At 40.8% G+C, this 21,422-nt stretch overlaps 1 protein-coding gene and 1 pseudogene across 2 annotated transcripts in view; both read left to right on the top strand.

Annotated features, from left to right (window-relative positions):
* Nucleotides 1-21,422, top strand: part of MET (MET proto-oncogene, receptor tyrosine kinase) — a 1,562,736-nt gene that overhangs the window by 492,925 nt on the left and 1,048,389 nt on the right. The gene's annotated exons all lie outside the window — the stretch shown is intronic.
* On the top strand, nucleotides 20,717-20,848 carry LOC122815997 (annotated as a pseudogene).

Here is a 21,422-nt window from a genome sequence, read left to right on the forward strand (position 1 = left end):
TACTGTCAGCTGCCTGTGGGGTGCCAGGATCCACCACATAACCCATGCACGCAGGTCACTCCACAACAAGTACAAATATGACTCTGTCATTGGCCATGTTGGTGTGAATGACCTGAGACGTACCTCCCTGGACTACATGAAAAGAGACATGGAAGAGCTCTCTGATCTTGTAGCTCAGGCAGGTATGACCCTAGACCTGAGTAGCATTCTGCCATCTCCCAGAATGATACCGCAGTACAAGGACAAAATGATTGACTTCAACAATTGGCTAAGCTTCTGGTGTCATTCTAAGGGGATCCAGTATCTGTCTACTTGGGATGACATAGTCGACAGACCACGATGCTTTGCCACAGATGGCCTGAACCTGTCGCCCCTGGGATTCCGGATACTGGCTAAGGCTCTTACTGCCCCTATAGTGCCTTTTTTAGGCAGGGTTCAAATAACAAATTTTCCACCATAACAGGAACAGGCAAGCAAAAACTGAGGGTAATGCTACTCAATGCTAGATGTCTAAATCCCAAAATGCACTCACTCGAGGCACTCCTTAAAATGGAAACATCAGTATCTGTGCAGCAACTGAGAACTGGTTCAAGGCTCCAGAGAGCACCCCTGCACTACCAGGCTATAACTCATACCACACTTTTTGTCCATGTAACCTGGACCGAAACACCAAAGGCGGAGGTGTGTCCATGTTCATTAAGGATATCCACACCTCCAGGCTAGTTGCTCAGCATAATGCATCCGAGGTTATCCAAGTGCAACTAACTCTGGGCAAAACTGCAATCCAAATTGTAGCTTGCTACAGATCCCCCACCATGCCCCAGGATTCCCACTCCTCTTTTCTTGATGTACTGGAAAATATTAGGGTTCAACCAAACACCCTAATAATGGGCGACTTCAACTACCCCACCATTAACTGGGAAAACTACTCATGTACCAACTTCTTAGTTCAACGCTTTCTGGAATTCATAAACTCCAATGCCCTAGATCAACTTATCCACACCCCCACCAAGGGCAAGAATATTCTAGACCTAGTCATTACCAACATGAGTGACCAGTGTTCCAAATCTGAAGTCAACTCCTTGTTGGTCCGATCCGACCATAAACTTATCACCCTTGATATCCACATCCCGCCCCCACCCCCCCATTAAGGCAACCACAGTAAAACATTTCTCCAAAGCCAACTTCATGCTTCTTACAACAGAAGTGGTGAACTTCATGACACCCATGCAGATGGACAATACAGTTACAACTGCTGTATCCTACACAAATGCACTCTATAAGCACTTACACGAGTGCATGGATCATGCTTTCCCAAACAGAACCAAGACGCTATCTTCCAAAAAAGGAAGCCAATCTGATCGTCCCCTGCCATAAACAAACTGTACAACAGAAGGAAGAAACTATTGCAAAAGAGAGTAAAATCCCATGAGTGGAGGAGCTCCCTGGTCAGCCTCAGTAAGAAGCTGAGATCCCTTATAAAATCCTCCAAAGCTAGCTATGAAAACAAAATCACCACTAAATCCAAGGACAACTGCAAAGCATTCTATAGCTATGTCAAACATCTAGAAGGCAACACCCAGATCTGCTCTAAGTTACAGCACAAAGGCATGAAAATTACAGAACCAACTGATACTGCCAACATCCTGGCAGATAGGTTCAGTGCTAACTTTACCCTCCACTCACCCCCTAAAGGGCCCATATCTATACAGGAAGAATGCAAAGTCACTGTAATCACAACTACGCAGGTAAAAGCTGCACTCTCTAAAGCCAAAAACACAGCATCCATGGGACCGGACAACATCCCAGGCTGCATTTTACACGAACTTCAGAATGAACTGGCTCCCCACTTAAGCCTCATGTTCAGTAATAGCCTCGCATCAGGCTTTGTGCACACTGAATGGCACACAGCAACAGTTATCCCACTCCACAAAGGGGGAGCCACCACTGATCCCAGGAACTATCGACCTATTAGCCTGACGAGCCAGGTCTGCAAGGCCATGGAGCATATCATCATGGAACTCATAAACAAAGACATTGTTAATCAAACTCTGGATCCCACCCAGTTCGGGTTTGTGAAAGGCAGATCATGCCTCCTGAACCTGATCGACTTCTTTGAGGCAGTCACCAAAGCCGTGGAATAGGGTAAGGTGGTTCACACAGCCTATCTTGACCTCACCAAGGCTTTCAACACCATCCCCCATTCTGGAATTATAGCTAAACTCACTAAACTAGGTATAAATCCCTATGTCACAAGATGGGTTGCCAACTGGCTCACTGACAGAACCCACACTGTAAAAGTTGCAGACTCCAAATCTGACCTCAAAGCAGTGACAAGAGGAGTACCACAGGGTTCCTTCCTGGGACCTCTCCTGTTTGGTATCTACTTCTCTGAAGTACAGGCTAACACAGAAGGCCTCTGGCTAACAAAGTTCGCAGATGACTGCAAACTAGGAGCCATAGTCAAGTCCACAAATGATGTGGACATCCTACAGAAGGGCTTCACTGAGACAGATGCTTGGTGTCAGAGCCATGGCCTCAAGCTCAATGCCAAAAAGTGCAGTGTCATCCCCTTTGGTAAAAACTCTGTACCCAAGAACTACCACATAGGCAGCAATCTACTTAACACTGAATGCATGATAAGAGACCTTGGGACCCAGGTGGACAGTAGTCTCTCCTTTGATAGTCACATTGCCACAGTAGTCAAGAAGTCCTTCTACGTGGCACACCTCATCATAAAAGGGTTCTCATCCAGGAAAAAAGAGGTCATTATTCCCCTCTACTTGACACTCATTAGACCCATTATAGAGTACAATGCCCCTTTTGGAATGTACCTCACAAAACATCTGCAGCAGCTGGAAAGGCCACAGAAGTACCTCACAAAGAGCATTACTGGCCTCAAACAAATACCCTATACTGACCGCCACAAAAAACTCCAGATTTACTCCGTAGCATATTGCCTACTCCGAGGTGATCTCTGCCTAACATATAAAGCTATGTCAAACCCAGAGCTGTTGGACATGCTACACCTAAAGAAATCCCAATCCCTCTGAGCTACACGCTCTAGGGACCTAAACCTTGTCACCACAATAAACAGGACACGCTGGAGGGATAGATTCCTGTCCCAGAGACTTCCTATACTCTGGAACAAGCTACCCATCTATGTCAAGCAAAGTTCTTCATTAGCACTCTTCAAGAAAAATCTTGATGAGTGGATGGGAAATAGGAAATACACCCTGGGGATCACTTCTGTGTCTCTGCTCAACAGTGACACAGGAAAATAACTTTCTTGGGTGGCGTAAGCTATGGAACCTTGTTGGCTAGGCTTAAGTAGGCCCTTGGGCCGATAGCCTAGTACCTACCTATGAACCTATGAGATATGCAGCTTTGAATCTGGAGGTCAACAGGGATAGACTTTAGGACTGCTGTTGTTTCATTGCTCTTTGAAGATCTTGTTCAAAACATTCTGTATGTTTATGTGACTATGTATGCATCTTCTTCTTTCAGCTTTTCCCGGTTAGGGGTCACCACAGCGGATCACCTGTCCACTCATGATTGGCAGTGGAGTTTTACAGTGTCGAGTTGCCAGCCCGGCACCCAACCTTCCACAGAAGGCACACACACATGAACTCACACCTAGGGCCAATTTAGAGTGTTCAATCCACCTGCAGCATGTCTTTGGGATGTGGGAGGAAACCGGAGCACCCGGAGAAAATCTACGCGACCACAGGGAGGACATGTAGACTCCACACAGAAGGCACCCCAGCCAAGGATCGAACCAGAGAACCTCTTGCTGTGAGGTGACAATGCTAACCACTGCACCACCGTGGCCGCCCTGTGACTATGTATGCATATAACCTGCTTATTTTGCTGTCTGGTAAAACCTCTTATTTGGTTCAAAAAAGGAATGCAAAAAAAAATATTATCATTCTATAACTGGTTGAAAAACAAAAAAAAAAAAATAAGTGATATTATAAATAAACGACTATAATTGTTTTTACTAACTCATTAAGGGTTAGAAATGCCCTCTCATTTCTTGAGGATGCCGCATGCTTTGCAATATATCACTTTATTTATACTGCTGTTGTACACGGTTAACAGTATAACTGCCTAGGAGTTCAGCTGTGATTCTCCTTCAAATTCCTTGCCAAAATGAGTAGCGATTGTAGACGGGTAATGTTAGGCCGTGGATTCCAAAATGAGTAGCGATTGTAGACAGGTAATGTTAGGCCGTGGATTCCAAAATGAGTAGCGATTGTAGACAGGTAATGTTAGGCCGTGGATTCCAAAATGAGTAGCGATTGTAGACAGGTAATGTTAGGCCGTGGATTCCAAAATGAGTAGCGATTGTAGACAGGTAATGTTAGGCCATGGATTAACCAGCTTGCTGACACATGAAGCCAGAAAGGCTCTAGACATCAGCTTGTCAATCCCCAAAGCAGGGTATGTCTTACTCCCCATAAGACTGTATTCACCTATAATAATATTACTCAAAATTACCATAAATAAGGTCTGTTGATTTATTTGTTCTTCTGACAACTAGAAATAATACAGTCTGTTACTACAAAGCATACATTGGTTGCCATTTCCTACCACAATACTTAACTTTACACTTAAGTTAATGCCTTTGGATTTGTGTCTACCTCTCACCAAAAAAAATGCCAGTAAAATTTAGGGCCAAGCTCTAAGATAATAGTGACAAGGAGTTCTCGCTCTTGCGTGTCCTTCCCTTGAACTTACCAGCAACCTGGAATCAACTCCTTTCAGAAGACAAAAATAAGAAAAATTTAGCTGAGCGTCATATAAATAAGTGAAATACATAGCCATTTTTTGAAAATGAGTATTTACACGATAACAAATAACCATTTCCATATGCTCTTCATAGGTTCATAGGTTCATAGAAAGTTACTAGGCTAATGGCCCTAAAGCCCTGGCAAGCCTAGGCATATTTATCCCGAGTTGCCCCAATTGTCGATGGTTAGGTGAGCGAATAATCTTTATGAAAACCTTTACGAAACATGAAGCTCAAATAATGCAATAACAATCATTAACTGTATCATATGCTACTGTGTTATAAATAGCTTATTTTTGTATTGTTTGTAGCCACATATTTGACTGCCAGCAACCCCTTGAGGTGAAAGCTAGTCATGATATGACCATCATCCAAGCAGCTGTGAAGGATTTACTTTGTCCTAATCTCTCCCCTTTCACCATACATTCTTACAAATGAGCATACTGGCTACAACTTCTCATGTCATATTATGCATTTCCACATGTTCCACAATGACTACCACATGGATTGCAGCTTGAAGGTGCCAAGTCCAAATCCTCAGCCAATTTCCTCAAAGTTGTCAAAGACTGACCAGTTCTCAACAATGCTGTAACTTTGCAATAGTCCAGAAAGGCCCAGTCCCACACTAGAAAACACAACCTACTTCTTCATTAAATGAGCCATGCATGGGAGGGCATCATCTAAGAAATTTTTAACTCTGACTGGACATTCACTCCCACCTTATTTCATCTCCTTGTTCAGCACCCAGGTCACTAGTCAGTTCCAGGACATCTGGGCTGCAGATATGGCTTTATCCCCCTAGGCCATGGGGCTGAATAAATAGCTGGTTTATGAATTTATGTTGCAATGCTTTGGCTATAGCTCAGGTTGTTACTTTAAAGCATATAATGACCACCCTACTCGCCCAGTTAGCAAAAACATAACCTCCTTATAAAAACATGATATGAACAGGAAAAAAATTAAAAGTGGCAGTTGATCAATGTTTTATTTATTTATTTTATATGCAGTTGTTTACTAGGAATGTCTGACTAGGCTGAAACTCCCTTTTCAGCATTTGCCCAAGGAGAAAAAAATTCACATGCAGTTACGTGACAGTGAAGAAAAAAAAACCTTGGTGAATGTTATAAATGAGAGACCTAATATAATTTCTTTAAAAGGGATAGTAATACTAACAACATGTATATGTAGAATGATAATGTTAATATTTACAGTATGTACACATAGAATGCCATAATCAGATAGATGTGATTATGGGATATATCAAATTTCCAAATTTCTTTTGGCTAAAATGAACACAAGAGTGCAAAAACTGGAGTTAGACCCAGGTTTTTGCATTGAAAAAAGGGGAGTACATGCATCCCTTTCCCTGATTTACAACCACCTAGTAGTTAGTTATAATATAACGAGGACCATGATATCTACTGCATGGGGAAATGTAGATGGTCCAAGAAAAAGGAGAAAAAACAGAATCATCAGAATCATGTTAGTGCTGTGTAACCTTCTCCTACAGTTCAAGGTAATCAGTGTCCGTAGGTCAGTGAGAAAAAGTATGAATGACATGTTAGCTGCAACAGTCACAGTGTGGATATACCATAGGCTATAGTCCATTATTACTATGTAGTGTGTATTACTGCCCACTGATAGTGATGCACCATACGCATCACCACTCACTAAGGAGTTCTTCATTGTGCAGTGCCTGTTTCACTTTGAGCATTGTTTTCCTTAGTGATTTGTAGTGTTAAATTTCCATGACTGTCTTCCTTAATGACTGGCTGTGCTTTATGTCATATGGTTGTGGTCATGCATCCCACAGCCAAATAACATAAATACCAGAAAAGCAACTGCATGCTCAAATTCCATTTAGTATTTTAACAGTTGTACAAAATAGCATATCATTTTGCGAGTTTTATCTAAATGATCCAGACCAAGTAAAACACACATCTGCATGTTTAGCTTTCAAGTGATTTCTATGGATGCATCCCTCCAACACCTAGAGACATGCAGTCACACATGCATGCACACACATATGAGGGGCACACATGCACTCACATGAGAACACACACAAACATACTAACACCGGCATGCATGCTCGTGTGTGTGTATATGTGTGTGTGTGTGTGTGTGTGTGTGTGTGTGTGTGTGTGTGTGTGTGTGTGTGTGTGTATGTGTGCGTGTGTGTGTCTGAGTTTAGACTTCATTTCATAATATTAATTAATAAGTATAAATATGTAATAATTTATATGGATCCTTGGCAAGTAATGCATTCTACAGTTGTATACATTTTGCAGAACAGAAAAGAAATGTGTAGAACCCACAGTAGTTCAATCAACATATTTAATGTAGTATGTGGATAAGAGTGCACTTAATTAGCACAAAAGTGATAAAGTTGTTAAAGTGGAATATCAAAGATTATCACAGCTGGGGTGCCTTCTGTGCAGAGTCTGCAGGTCCTCCCTGCAGTCACGTGAGTTTGTTCTGGGTGCTCTGGTTTCCTCCCACATTCCAAAGACATGCAGTAGGTGGATGGGACACTCTAAATTGGCCGTAGGTGTGAGTGTGTGTGCAAGTGAGTGGTACGAATGAACTACCTCTGCAGGTCTAGCCACCCAGCCATGTAAAACCTTGGCTCAAGATGATTGTCACTGTTGAAGTGACACCCCATCTCCATGTGCAAAATGGGAAAAGGGGTTGAGGATGAATGGATCAAAGGATAGCAGATATATTATTTAAGATCATAGGATTATAGGAGATTACTAGCCTAATGGCTCTGGGGCCCTTATAAGCCTAGCCAAGAATTTATCCCCAGAAAAGAAACCACAATCAGCACCTGTCACCCCTGTCAATGACGGACACAGGTGGAACCCCTGGGACAAATTTGTGGTTGTCCATCCATTCGTCAAGGTTGCGCTTGAAGAGAGTCAATGAAGTACTTTGCTTGACGTGTATGGGGAGTCTATTCCAGAGACGGGGCAGCATCTGGGAGACAAACCTGTCTCTCCAGCAGGTTTTATTAATGTCACATATTAGATTTATGCCTTTTGATCGGGTACTACATGAGGAGTTAGACTTACAGGTATGGAGCATCTCTAGTAGAGCAGGGTCTGAGATTGCCTTGTAGATGAGACAGGTCACCTCTGAGCAATCTCTATGATATTTAGCAATCATTTTTCAGATTTATTGTCTGCTGGTTTGATCTCGGCCACTATTGGCATATGTATTTAAGAATTAATTGTGAGATACTTTGTTCTCAGATACTTAGATGTACATAGTGACTAGTAGTTATTTTATGACAATATAGACTTCCAACAAGGTGGTTAGCATTAAATGTTTGGTCCAGGATTTTGTGTTTTGTTCCTATTATTGAGGCCTTTAGCAATTGATCATAATACAATACAGTCATCAGAAAGGGCAATGATTTACTGCATGAGTAATGTTTACTTAGCAAAATGCTTGCATGACCTGTCACACATTTATTTCTTATGAAAAAACAATTATTTTGTTGCTGTTGGGATCCGTGACCCATGTCCATCTACCACCTAAGCCCTTCTGAGCTATAACATACCTGGTATGAGAAACACACCTTCACCTGACAGCTCAGTAAGTGGTGCCTTGTAGAAGGGAGAGAACTGCAGAGCAGTGAGTCCCAAATGCAAGTAGGTGCCTGTGTTTTTGTCTTTGGAACTGGCTTCACAAGTTTTTTTACCATTAATTGCTGGCTGTGAGGTATATGAATGGATAAATCCAGTCACTAACTGTCGGAAATGTTTCATTTGGGATGCTAGGACTGACCACAGAGAAAGTTAGAATGGTTTATAGTACATGTGGTGGGAATATCCAATTAAAGAAACCTACATGAAGTGTAAATTATTCTTTTAAAATTTCAAGGAGGCACGTTTTCACCAATTAAACAGTGTGATATCTGCTAACTACATGCCATAGGTTGTTTACTACCTTAGGCTCTGGCAAGCAGACAGAAATTATTTTACGGAGTGAAACTTAAAATGGAAGGAGTCACCATTTTCTAACACATCAGGGGACTTTAGGAAGAGATTAAATATTGTTTACAGAGAAAGCAATCTCATTAAGTAAAAGGACAACTGGCTTTGTGCCAAAGATAATCAGTTCCTCTTTATGTTTGTTTTAGCACTCACTTGATGTAATTGATGACATTAATTACTGTCATGGTGTGTCATAAAATACGAAGCAAGAGAAGTTGGATGCAGTAAGTGGTCAGCGTGCTATTTAAAGATTAGCAGACATTCAGAGATCTGTGAGTGCATTACTGAAAGCACTTAGTACTCAACAACGTCTCAGGCGAAACAAGTACGAATGCCAACGTCATAAATAGGCTAAGGGGGACGGTGTATATGTATATATATATATATATATATATATATATATATATATATATATATATATATAAGATTAACATCTTTACTTCTTGCAGTCTAATTATCTAAAATGAGGGATCCATATTTATTTGTAACCTGTAAACAATGTAAAGATGTGAGTTTTACATTACAAAATTTACATTCGTTGAGTTTAGCTTGCTGAATCCTATTTCGATAAACTAAATTACAATTATTTTGATGTATGCAGGTTTCATACTGACTTACTTTCTATCTTAAAAGGTTTTAAAAACAATGCCAGTTGTTTACTGATGAGGGTAAGTACAACCATTGTCTTACTGATGAAAGATATGCCGGAGTGACTGATGTAAAAATAATACCCCTTAATGCAATTAACTGCTATGAAACTGTCAGCTCAGTTTAATGTTAGATGATGCTATGTTTATCTGCAGAGAAAAATGCAAGCCCACATATACAGAAGAGTCTTCTTTATGTATGAGCAGTTTATTTTGTCTGCAGGTGATTTGCAAAGATGGCGATAGAGTCAATAAACTTTTCCTGCTGACACCAATTTTCTGTGCACAGCTCTTAACTTCCCACCTGGCTTACCTGGCTTAAGGACTTCACAAAGCTGCTATTGCTGAGTCCACTCATCAAGTGTCTGTGCATTTTGTACAAGTTAAGCATCGGTCCTCACCTGGAAAGAAACTTTGTAGCACCAATTAGCATTGCAGTAACTTAGAATACACACTCCTCCCTAACGCAACACAAAAAGAAACGCTCACTGCACCCAGCAGAGGCATCAGCAGATCATTACATCATTCCTTTCAGTTTTCAGCTTAACTCATTAACATAATAACTTCCGATTTATTACAGATCACCATTAATTCTCATTCCTCACCAGTTATGGATGTGCTGTCACTTTCTGGCCAGACTTCTAAAGCGTGCAGCAGACTTCTTTGTTAAGCTATAGACATCTAAAAGCAGTACCACCTAATGAATTCTTTTGCCTTGGCTAGTTCAAGATATTAGTCTTTAACATGTATTATGCAATAATTTAATTAAACTGAAAAAACAAAACAAACCACACATATTTATGCCACGTAGGCTTACCAAAATACACCTAAAGACAGTTTTGTGCAATGCACTTCTCAGCTCATCTGTTGTGTTCACATCTCATCTCACACTTTTTCTCCGTACATATCATAATAGTTACTGGCTGTGACCCACCACATTGTTCCCCTCCTCTATTTTGATAAGTTAGTCGTTCATCATAATATGATCACTGTCCAATCTGATCACGTTTCTGGAAATGTAGCCATGTGAAGAAGTAGGAACCAATGGAAAAACATCATTAAATCATGTATGGGGAGAACATAATGAAGGCAGCTACAGTAATGCTAAAAAGCACAATCTTCTTCTTCTTTTCCTGGTTAGGGGTTGTCACAGCGGATCATCTGTCCGCTCATGATTGTCAGTGGAGTTTTACAGTGTTGAGTTGCCAGCCTGGCACCCAACCTTCCACAGAAGGCTTACACACACACACACAATCACACCTGGGGCCAATTTAGAGTGTCCAATCCACATACTGCATGTCTTTGGGATGTGGAAGGAAACTGGAGCACCCAGAGGAAACCCACAAGGCCACAGGGAGGACATGCAGACTCTGCACAGAAGGCACCCCAGCCGAGAATCGAACCGGAGAACCTCTTGCTGTGAGGTGGCAATGCTAACCAATGCACCACCATGGCTGCACAATGCACCGATAAAAAGGGTACACTTGAGAGGTATGGCCCTGTTATCTATAGAAAGGTGGAGTGGAGTTTGTTGCTAATGTTTTCTTTTAGAGTAAATCAAAACGTTTGCCTTTTAATGTGGTGGCAAAGTTCATTGTATGCAGTTCTAGAGCAATTATTTTTCAAGATAAATTATTAAACCAATTTAAATAGGTGAGAAAGAGAAATGAGCTTTAACATTGGGTCAAGTAAATGGGGTAAAATGTTCATCTTCAAAACATTAGTGCTTTTAACAATTCATTTAGAAATTTGATTCATCCTTTACAGCAATTTCACCTTATATCCTGTAAGCAAGATTATGTTCATCCAAAGGGGTTTTCTTCACTTTTCAAGACTGATTTCACTGATCTTTTAAATGTTCCTTGGCTGGGGAGCTCTATGGCAATTATCTTTTCATGTAGCTACATCTTCAACAATGTAAGGGTTTTGTGTATATAGGTCTAACTTCTACATATCTATCTTCCTGCTAAGGGGTGAGAGAAAGGCTTCTTTGTTCTCTGATCAGTTTCATTGGCCAGAGTAAAAGCACAATAAGAACATTCATTACAATCAGAGGTGAAATTCTAGTCTTGGCAAGCAGGCCAGATTGTCAATCATGCAGAGCTGCCTCCCTTCCTGACCTAACTCCACCCTTTGGCAGCTGTGACGCCATAATCACTGCTACCTAGGAGGGTATATACATTACTAACACACATGACCAGGCCTACCGGATTACTGGTAGTACAGTGTCACCAGGTCACATATGTTGCCAGGGAACCCTCACAGTCCTTTAAGAGTGTGACATTAGACAAAATCTCTTCTTTCCTTCCCCTGGAATGGGCAAGCAAACAAATGCTTCTCACTCCCAGCACCCCCCCCCCCAACCTGGCTCTTTCAGATTAACATGGTGTTACCTGAACATCGGTAGCCTGGGGCATAGTCAGTGATTTATCTTTCTTCATCACACAGCCTGGCAGTGTCAGTTCATTTTTGATGTATTTTAATAGTATGGAAAATTGCATTAGAATTTGTTAGCTTTATACTTTAGTTATGTTTTTAAATAAAATAAAACCAATGTTGTAAAGTAACACATGAACAACATACAAAAAGCATCAGATGGAAACAAAAATCCAGTGCTTTTCCCTCTGCTGTGAACTGCAACTCATTGCAGTGAGATACATGCAGCAACACGTAAGTCATATTAAAACCATTCAGTGTAAATGTTGTGTCTTTCGGCTTTTCCCGGTTAGGGGTCGCCACAGCGGAACTCCGGTCCGCTAATGATTGGCAGTTGATTTTTATGTGCTGAGTTGTCAGCCGTAACGCACAACCTTCAACGAAGGTACTCCCATTCACGCATGTCAACACGCAGAAGATGCTCTAGCTGAGAGTCAAACCGGTCAGTGTCTTAAAACCATTCAGTGTAAATGCTGTGAATAAAATGTCAACTCAGAATACAATGGAAATTAAATGCATTAGACAATAAGACATGATTATAAATATATCCTTAAAATATAATTTGCATTATATAAACAATTTTTGAAAGAAACTATATTATCTTTATTAAACTAGGTCAGTGATCTTTAATCTAATTTGTGTTAATTATTTTGTCAATTATTCCAGGTATGTGGCTAATGCATAAGATAAGCTCCCACCCCATCAGTTTCTTATCTAAAACTATGGGCCAGAAATAAAGCCTACACTAAGTGTAAACTGTTCTGAGTGAATAGACAACACAGACATAAATCACACCTTCTTCCTCCTAATTTTTAGTTTTCCTACTGATATTCTTGCAGTTTTAAATATTAACTGGTTAGTGTACACCTAGTCTAAGCTTTATTGACTCTGGCCCTATGTTTCCAATCCCTCCCCCATGGTGTCAGTTTCTTCACAATTGATCACAAGGAACAAAAGTCTTTTAATATTTTAGTTAAACTGGACTGAAAACCCAAGTATTAACTTCCACATTACATTTAGTAGTATATAACTGTTCATACTTTATTCATTCACTGTGAGAGTTCTTTACTGGCTTTAGTGGCACAGAAAGCCTCACAGATGGCATTAGATCCACACAAGCCATTCTAAAAGTGTTACATCGTAATGCTGCCTAACACCATAGCATTTTTTGCATATACCCTAATAACAGTGTTGGATCACTATTATACAATGCCTACCCTAAAAACGTGCACGCTGATTGGCCAGCCCAACCAGCGTGCCCGTGGTAAATCCCTCAATATACTAACGGAAAAAGGTCCGGTCGCCCGGACTTTTTCCATTAGTATAAAACACTGTCTCGCTATGTTAAAAGAGTTTAACATAGCGACACAGATTTAAAAAGCAACGGAGATCTCCGTTGCTTTTTTAAAGCTGTCTCGCTATGTTAAACTCCTTTAACATAGCGACACAGTGTAAGCAACGGAGATCTTGCGATCTCCGTTGCTTTTAAACCTGTTCGCTATGTTAAATGAGTTTAACATGGCGAGACAGCTTTAAAATAAGCAACGGAGATCTCCGTTGCTTATTTTAAAGCTGTCTCGCTATGTTAAACCCATTTAACATAGCGAGATAGTAAAGCAACGGAGAACTTGCGTTCTCCGTTGCTTTGCCCACAGCTCTGATGTACTGCGTAGGCATGCGCAGTACATCAGAACTGCCATGAACACCAGACAGGTGCGGAAGGGCAGCAAAGAGGCATTATACAATGCCATTATTTAAGAAAAGTAATTATTTCTTTTCTTAAATAATGGCATTGTATAATAGCAATAACCCACTTCTGGGTGTGGGTAATGCTGGATTTACCCACGGTTGTCTTTGTTTGGTCCCTCGGGCTTCGCCCTCGGGACCAAACCACGCCAACCGTGGGTAAATCCAGCATTACCCACACCCAGGCGTGGGTTATTGCTATATTAATCCATCCTTCCACAACCTCTTTTTACTATTTTTGCACTTGGGGTCAGTGTGTCACTTCAATAGTGACAATCGTCTAAAGCAAAGGTTCACAGTAACCATAGGCCAAGGTCCTTGAGGATCTGCTTGTGCACAAGTTGTTATTTTTCTAATGATAAAATTACAGTATGTAATCAAAAACGAACAGTCACACAGTTGCAGTTACATCTCAGATGTTGTACAAAGCCATCACCTAATATCTTTTATGACTATGCTGGCTTATTTATCACTGGTCAAGCAGCTGAACCTATTTTGTTCATGGGGAAGATAGAAAGCTGTATGGGGGAATTTCAGACATTTGTGTAAGGCAGAAAGTTAGAAGTTCAAGGAAAAAAAACAATTAGTATTGTAAAAAGAAATTAGAGATTGTTTAAATTGTGATAACTGCAAAGAAAAACTCCTCTAGTTAAGTCACCAAGAAAAAGTCCGTGAGCAGCAAAAATTCTGATACTCAAAGAAAATAGCATTGTTAAATACTCCAGATTTGGAAGACCGTTGAATTAATCACCTAGGTATCTGAAAGGTTGAGCATGGTATTATACAGACTGAAGGCCACGCATTGAAATGTTTATTGAATGTGAACAAGAGATCTGATTTTGATGTTGAAGGCCCATAATGTGCATAACATAAATTTAAGGATATTGTGATACAGAGGATGATACCTCATAGAATGTATATAAGACAACATATTGTATAACTAGAAAAAAGTATGATATAGTTTGTATGGACTATATCTTTAAATATGTTAATACTCAGTTACAAGAAGTTGTGTATCACATGACAAACTTTTTTGTAAGAGTCTCACTAAAGACCTCATAAAATCTGGTATGGTAGCTATATTGTCTATGTTGCTTTTAAGCACATTGATGAACAGTAAGTGTTCCAGTGGGTGAAGGTTTGAATACAGCCACAGCTTACCATTATGTTGTGGCCAGAAGTTTGAATCCTACCCATCTCTTACCGATTAGTGTTATAGAGCAGATTAAACTCAAATACTGTTTTCTGGTATGTGACAACCTCGTGTAGACTTCAGCAGCACATGCTTCTAAATTAACAATTAAAATGCCATGAAGAGTAGCTCAAATACATTTCTGACAACAGTTTTGAGGACTATTCAATATCCTGACCACCAGTGGTATTAGAACTTGGCTACTACTCTTACTCTGGCCCAAGACAACTGTCAGGCCTATTACTGTACCAGATGGTTATGTTACTAGTTATGTATACAGTAATTCTTTCAGTAGTTTATGATAAAAAGAAACTTGTCATCACAACTTTATTAGTCAATACAGACATGTTATCTGACATATATCTTTATGCCCTACACAACTGCATACACAGACAAGAAGATGCTGCTCTGCACCCCCCACAAGTGTTTATACATATTTTGTAGCAGATGGGGGAAGGGTGATAGGTTCCAGACCCCAGCATCATTTTATTCAATCATTCTTACACTCAGGGTTATAACTCTGGATTCAGTAAACCATCATAGGTTCATAGGTAGGTACTAATCTATCGGCCCTGGGGCCTATACAAGCCCAGCCAAAAAGGTACCCTGGCTTTTGCCACCCAAGAAAATTATTTTCCTGTGCCACTGTCGAACAGAGCCACAGAGGTGATCCCTGGGGTGAATTTCCTATTTCCCATCCAATCATCAAGATTTTTCTTGAAGAGTGCTATTGAGGAGCTTTGTTTGATATAGATAGGTAGTTTATTCCAGAGTATAGGAAGTCTCTGGGACAGGAATCTATCCCTCCGGCATGTTCTGTATTTCTTTAAGTGGAGCATGTCCAACAGCTCTGGGTTTGACATAGCTTTGTATGTTAGGCAGAGATCACCTCAGAGTAGGCGATATGTGTTGAAGTAAAGCTGGAGTTTTTTGAGACGGTCTGCATTAGGGCATCTGTTTGAGGCCAGCAATCCTCTTTGTGAGGTATTTCTGCGGCCTTTCTAGTTGTTGTAGATGTCTTGTGAGGTACATACCAAAAGGGATGTTGTGTGATGAGTAGAGGGGAACAATGACCTCTTTTTTTCTGGATGAGAAACCTTTTGGGATGAGGTATGCCACATAGAAGGATTTCCTGACTACTGTGGCAATGTGATTATCAAAGGAGAGACTACTGTCCACCTGTGTCCCAAGGTCTCATCACACTTTCGGTGTTAAGTATACTACCGCCTATGTTGAAATTCATGGGTACAGGGTTTTTACCAAAGAGGATGACAACACACTTTTTGGCATTGAGCTTGAGGCCATGGCTTTGACACCGGGCATCTGTCTCAGTGAGTCCCTTTTGTAGGATGTCCACATCATTACGAGTTTCAGTTATGGCTCCTAGCTTGCAGTCATCTACGAACTTCATTAGCCAAAGACCTTCTGTGTTAGCCTGTACTTCAGAGAAGTAGATACCAAACAGGAGAGGACCCAGGACTGAACCCTGTGGTACTCCACTTGTCACTGGTCTGAAGTCAGATTTGGAGTCTGCTACTTTCACAGTGTGGGTTCTGTCAGTGAGCCAGTTGGCAAATAATCTTGTGACATAGGGATTTATACCTAGTTTAGTGAGTTTATCTATAATTCCAGAGCGGGGGATGGTGTCAAAAGCCTTGGCAAGATCTAGATAGGCTGTGTGAACCACCTTACCCTTATCAACAGCTTTGGTGACTGCTTCAAAGAAGTCTATCAGGTTTAGAAGACATGATCTGCATTTTACAAACCCGAACTGGGTGGGTTCCAGAGTTTGGAGATTACCAATGTCTTTGTTTATAAGTTCCATGATAATACATTCTATGGCCTTGCAGAACAGGCTCATCAGGCTAATGGGGCAGTAGTTCCTGGCGTCCGTGGTGGCTCCCCCCTTGTGGAGTGGGATAACCATCGCTGTGCGCCATTCAGCAAGCACAAAGCCTGAGGTGAGGCTATGATTGAACATGGTACTTAGGTGGGGTGCCAGTTTGTTCTGTAGTTCATGTAGAACGCAGCCTGGGATGTTGTCTGGTCCCATGGATGCTGTGTTCTTGGCTTTGGAGAGTGTGGTTTTTACCTGTGCAGCCGTGATTACAAGAACTTTGCATTCTTCCGGTATAGAGATGGGCTCTTTAGGGGGTGAGAGGGCGGTAAAGTTAGCACTGAACCTATCTGCCAGGATGTTGGCAATATCAGTTGGGTCTGTATATTTAGTGCCATTGTGCTGTAACTCAGAGAAGATTTGCGTGTTGCCATTGAGATTCTTGACATAGCTATAGAATGCTTTGTGGTTGTCTTTAGAATCAGTGGCAATTTTGTTTTCATAACTAGCTTTAGAGGATTTTATCAGGGATTGCAGCTTCTTACTGAGACTGACCAGGAAGCTCCTCCACTCATGGGATTTTACTCTCTTTTGCAAGAGTTTCTTCCTTCTGTTGTACAGTTTGTTTATGGCAGGGGACCACCAGATTGGCTTCTCTTTTTTGGAGGATAGCGTCTTGGTTCTGTTTGGAATAGCACAATCCATGCACTCATGTAAGTGCTTATAAAGTGCAGTTGTGTAGGATTCAGTAGTCGTAACTGTATTGTCCATCTGCATGGGTGTCATGAAGTTCACCACTTCTGTCTTAAGAAGCATGAAGTTGGCATTGGAGAAATTTTTTACCATGGTTTCCTTAATGGGGGGTGGGGGCAGGATGTGGATATCTAGGGTAATTAGCTTATGGTCGGATCGGACCAATGAGGCGTTGACTTCAGGTGTGGAACACTGGTCACTCATGTTGGTAATGACTAGATCTAGGATATTGTTGCCCCTGGTGGAGGTGTGGATAAGTTGATCCAGGGCATTGGAGTTTATGAATTCCAGAAAGCGTTGAGCAAAGGAGTTGTTACATGAGTAGTTTTCCCAGTTAATGGTGGGGTAGTTGAAATCACCCATTATTAGGGTGTTTGGTTGAATCCTAATATTTTCCAGTACATCAAGAAAAGAGGAGTGGGAATCCTGGGGCATGGTGGGTGATCTGTAGCAAGCTACAATTTGGATTGCAGTTTTGCCCAGAGTTAGTTGCACTTGGATAACCTTGGCTGCATTATGCTGAGCAACTAGCCTGGAGGTGTGGATATCCTTAATGAATATGGATACACCTCTGCCTTTGGTGTTCCGGTCCAGGTTACATGGCCGAAAAGTGTAGTATGAATTATAGCCTGGTAGGGCAGCGGTGCTCTCTGGAACCTTGAACCAGGTCTCAGTCACTGCACAGATATCGATGTTCTCCATTTTAAGGAGTGCCTCGAGTGAGTGCATTTTGAGATTTAGACTTCTAGCAGTGAGTAGCATCACCCTCAGTTTTTGCTTGCCTGTTCCTGTTACGGTGATAAATTTGTCATTTGAACCTTGCCTAAAAAAGGCACTATAGGGGCGGCAAGAACCTTAGACAGTATCCGGAATCCCGGGGGTGACAGGTGCAGGCCATCTCTGGCAAAGCAGCATGGCCTGTCGTCCATGTCATCCCAGGCATACAGATACTGGATCCCTTTAGTATGGCACCAGAAGCTTAGCCAATTGTTGAAGTCAATCATTTTATCCTTGTACTGTGGCATCATTCTGGGCGATGGCAGAATGCTACTCAGGGCTAGGGTCATACCTGCCTGGGCTACAAGATCGGAGAGCTCTTCCATGGCTCTTTTCATGTAGTCCAGGGAGGTATGTCTCAGGTCATTCACACTGACATGGACAATGACAGAGTCATATTTGTACTTGTTGTGGAGTGACCTGAGTGCATGGGTTATGTGGCGGATTCTGGCACCCGACAGGCAGCTGACAGTAACCTTCTCCTTGTTTAGCCTGGTGAGTGGGACATCAGTGTGCCTGACTATAGAGAGATTTAGTGAGACTATGTGATGAGTGTGGTGTGGTGCAAGTGTTTACCTTCTCCTCTTGACTGTCAAGTTTAGTCTTGATTGGTGAGAGCTTTACCTCCAGTTTGGCTAGATAAGTGCATCTCTCACAGGTTGTAGTGTTGGGTGGTAATAGGAGAGGGTTGTCTGTGTACATGAGGCAATTTCTACATTGCCCCAAGATGCCCAGATTCATCAGATAGACAGGAGAGAACACTGGGAGCTGACCCTTGAACATGCCTGAATAAAAAACTATTTTCCACTGGATAAATGAGGAAAGTGAGTACAAGAGCTGTTTTTCTGTAAGCAAGTGAGGAAAGTATGTACCAAAACTGTTTTCCTCTAGGTAATGAGGAAGGTTGAGTGCTGTAGTAATTAGTAGGTTATTTAGTGCTTACAAGTTCTGAACAAGTGCTGATCACGAATAAGCAAATTCAAGTGCTAAACTGAGAATCTGTATCTGGACTAAACTAGTTACAGGAAAGGGGGAAACAAGTGCAAATGTGGGCTTTTAAATCAGAAAGTTGAGAGAGATGGAAAAACTGCCCAAACGGAAAATAATTACAATTTCTGGGCCAGAACCACTCCTTATGTGCTAGATAGGTTACCTAGTGCTTACCACTCCCACTGATAAGCTAGAAGGCTTCCCTCCAACACAGAAAGCTTGGTGGGGGGCGGGGAGCTCAGAAGCTTACATACAGTCCTGGATACAGCAAATCTGACTCTGGACTACATTAGTTACAGGAAAGGTTTTTTTTTTATATATATATATATATATATATATATATATATATATATATACAGAAAAGTAGCTAAAGCAGCAGTAAAAACAATTCAAATGCAGTGCAAGCTAGCACACTTGAGTATGTAGCAATGTTAGACCAAATAGTTTAAAAAATGCAATTAAATGAAAAATGACTAAAAAGTGCAGAAGGAGTCTATTAGGTAGAATGAGGTAAAGAGATGGGACTGGGGGGAGTGTCCCAGATCAAATCTACAGTGGGGGTGGGCAACTGCAAAAGCCTCCAAATTTATACAACAAGACAGGAATAGGGAAGGTGGGTATGGGAAAACCAACACCTTCAGCAGAGATCTGAAAAACTATACAGTGAAGCAAAAATAACAGTGCACAACTCTGAAGTCAGCCAGCAATGATATAAAATTAGTCAAACAACAATTACCAGTACACAACTATGAAGTGCCAGAAAAATATACTCAGTTCTGTATATCTCCAGATAGTTTGAAGAGCACTCTGTCAGGACACAGGAAGGCTCCAGCAATGATATGATATAATCAGAATGAAAATATTCGTGGAATGGATGCCAGTCTCTCTATTTTCAAAATGCAAATTTGTCATGTAAAAGTTCCACAACCCCAGCTGAGTCCATAAATGTTAAAGTTAGCAAATTCTTGTGACTCTGAGTATCAGACATTTACCACAGACTCTGGACACAATCCTGACAGCAAAGTCTTTTACTCACTCAGAAATATATTTGACTTTGAAAGTGTTATGGGACTGACAGACAGTGTTACCATAACAGTAATCGTATATCCCCAGCTACCAAATATAATATTTAGATAGTCCAGATATTGTGTAAATACCAGGACTTTAACTATTTATTTATTTATTTTGTATTTATTTTTTTGTTTGCAGATAATCAGAAGTAACTATGTTTAAAAAGAAAATCACAAATACAATATGAATATATAACTATAAGTAATCTGACAGAGAAACACTTGCTAAGTAGCAAAGTAACTATAAGTAATCTGGCAGGAAACACTAGCTAAGTAACAAAATAATATTAAAATGCCCTCTGATAAAACGCTGCTCCTCTTCGTAGCCCAACACTGTAAAGAAGCCAGTCTTAAGTCAGTCTTATGGAACGGAAATCCTTTACCGCTCATTTCTCTTACCATTTCAGTAAACCAGCTGCTGATTTTAAGATACTTTTTTGTAATGTCTTTTGCCATTCATCAGTAATGAAATCAGAAAATACTTATCTGGTGGGGGAATATGATAATATCGAAAGTGTATCCCCAGGGTTAGGCTCTTCTATTGTGTACTTCATTTGGATAGACACCTATGATTTCTCCAAATGTGGGAAACTCATCTGCAGAATTCAGCTGACAAGCAAATAGTTCGCAACCCCATATGTCTAACCAATGTTATATATACAATTCCCCAAGCTCTTAGGCTTTACTGGAAAAGCTCACCCAGACTCTGCCGCAGCTTGCTATGAGGGAAAGGTTATCTTGTTTTTGCTTTTTTTAATTTTGTATTTCATTCTTCTATTTTGTATACTGTGATTATTTTCTTTACACTGTGTTTTACTTCTATTCTACTTTTAATTGCATATTTAAACTAGGAAAGAGACCACAGCTGTGTCTCTTGTGAATCATACATAAATTAAAAAAAGGTCAGTTAAGGTTAATTACCTGTAAACTGAGGGTGGAACTAGGAACTAAACCTTCTATTTAAGAGGTAAAATAAAACATTCAAGGCTTTACTGGAAAAGCTCATCCAGACTCTGCCACAACTTACTGTGAGGAAAAAGTTAGTTTGTTTTTGCTTTCTTGTATTTTGTATTGCTTCATTGCCTTCTTCTATTTTATATATTGTGGTTTATTTTCCTTGTGGTTTATTTTCCTTGCACTGTTTTACTTGCATTTAATTGCATATTTAAACTAGGAAAGAGACC

The sequence above is a fragment of the Protopterus annectens genome, chromosome 11.part0 (genome assembly GCF_019279795.1).
Source record: "Protopterus annectens isolate FY-2018-M chromosome 11.part0, PAN1.0, whole genome shotgun sequence".
In the NCBI taxonomy this organism is placed as follows: Eukaryota; Metazoa; Chordata; order Ceratodontiformes; family Protopteridae; genus Protopterus; species Protopterus annectens.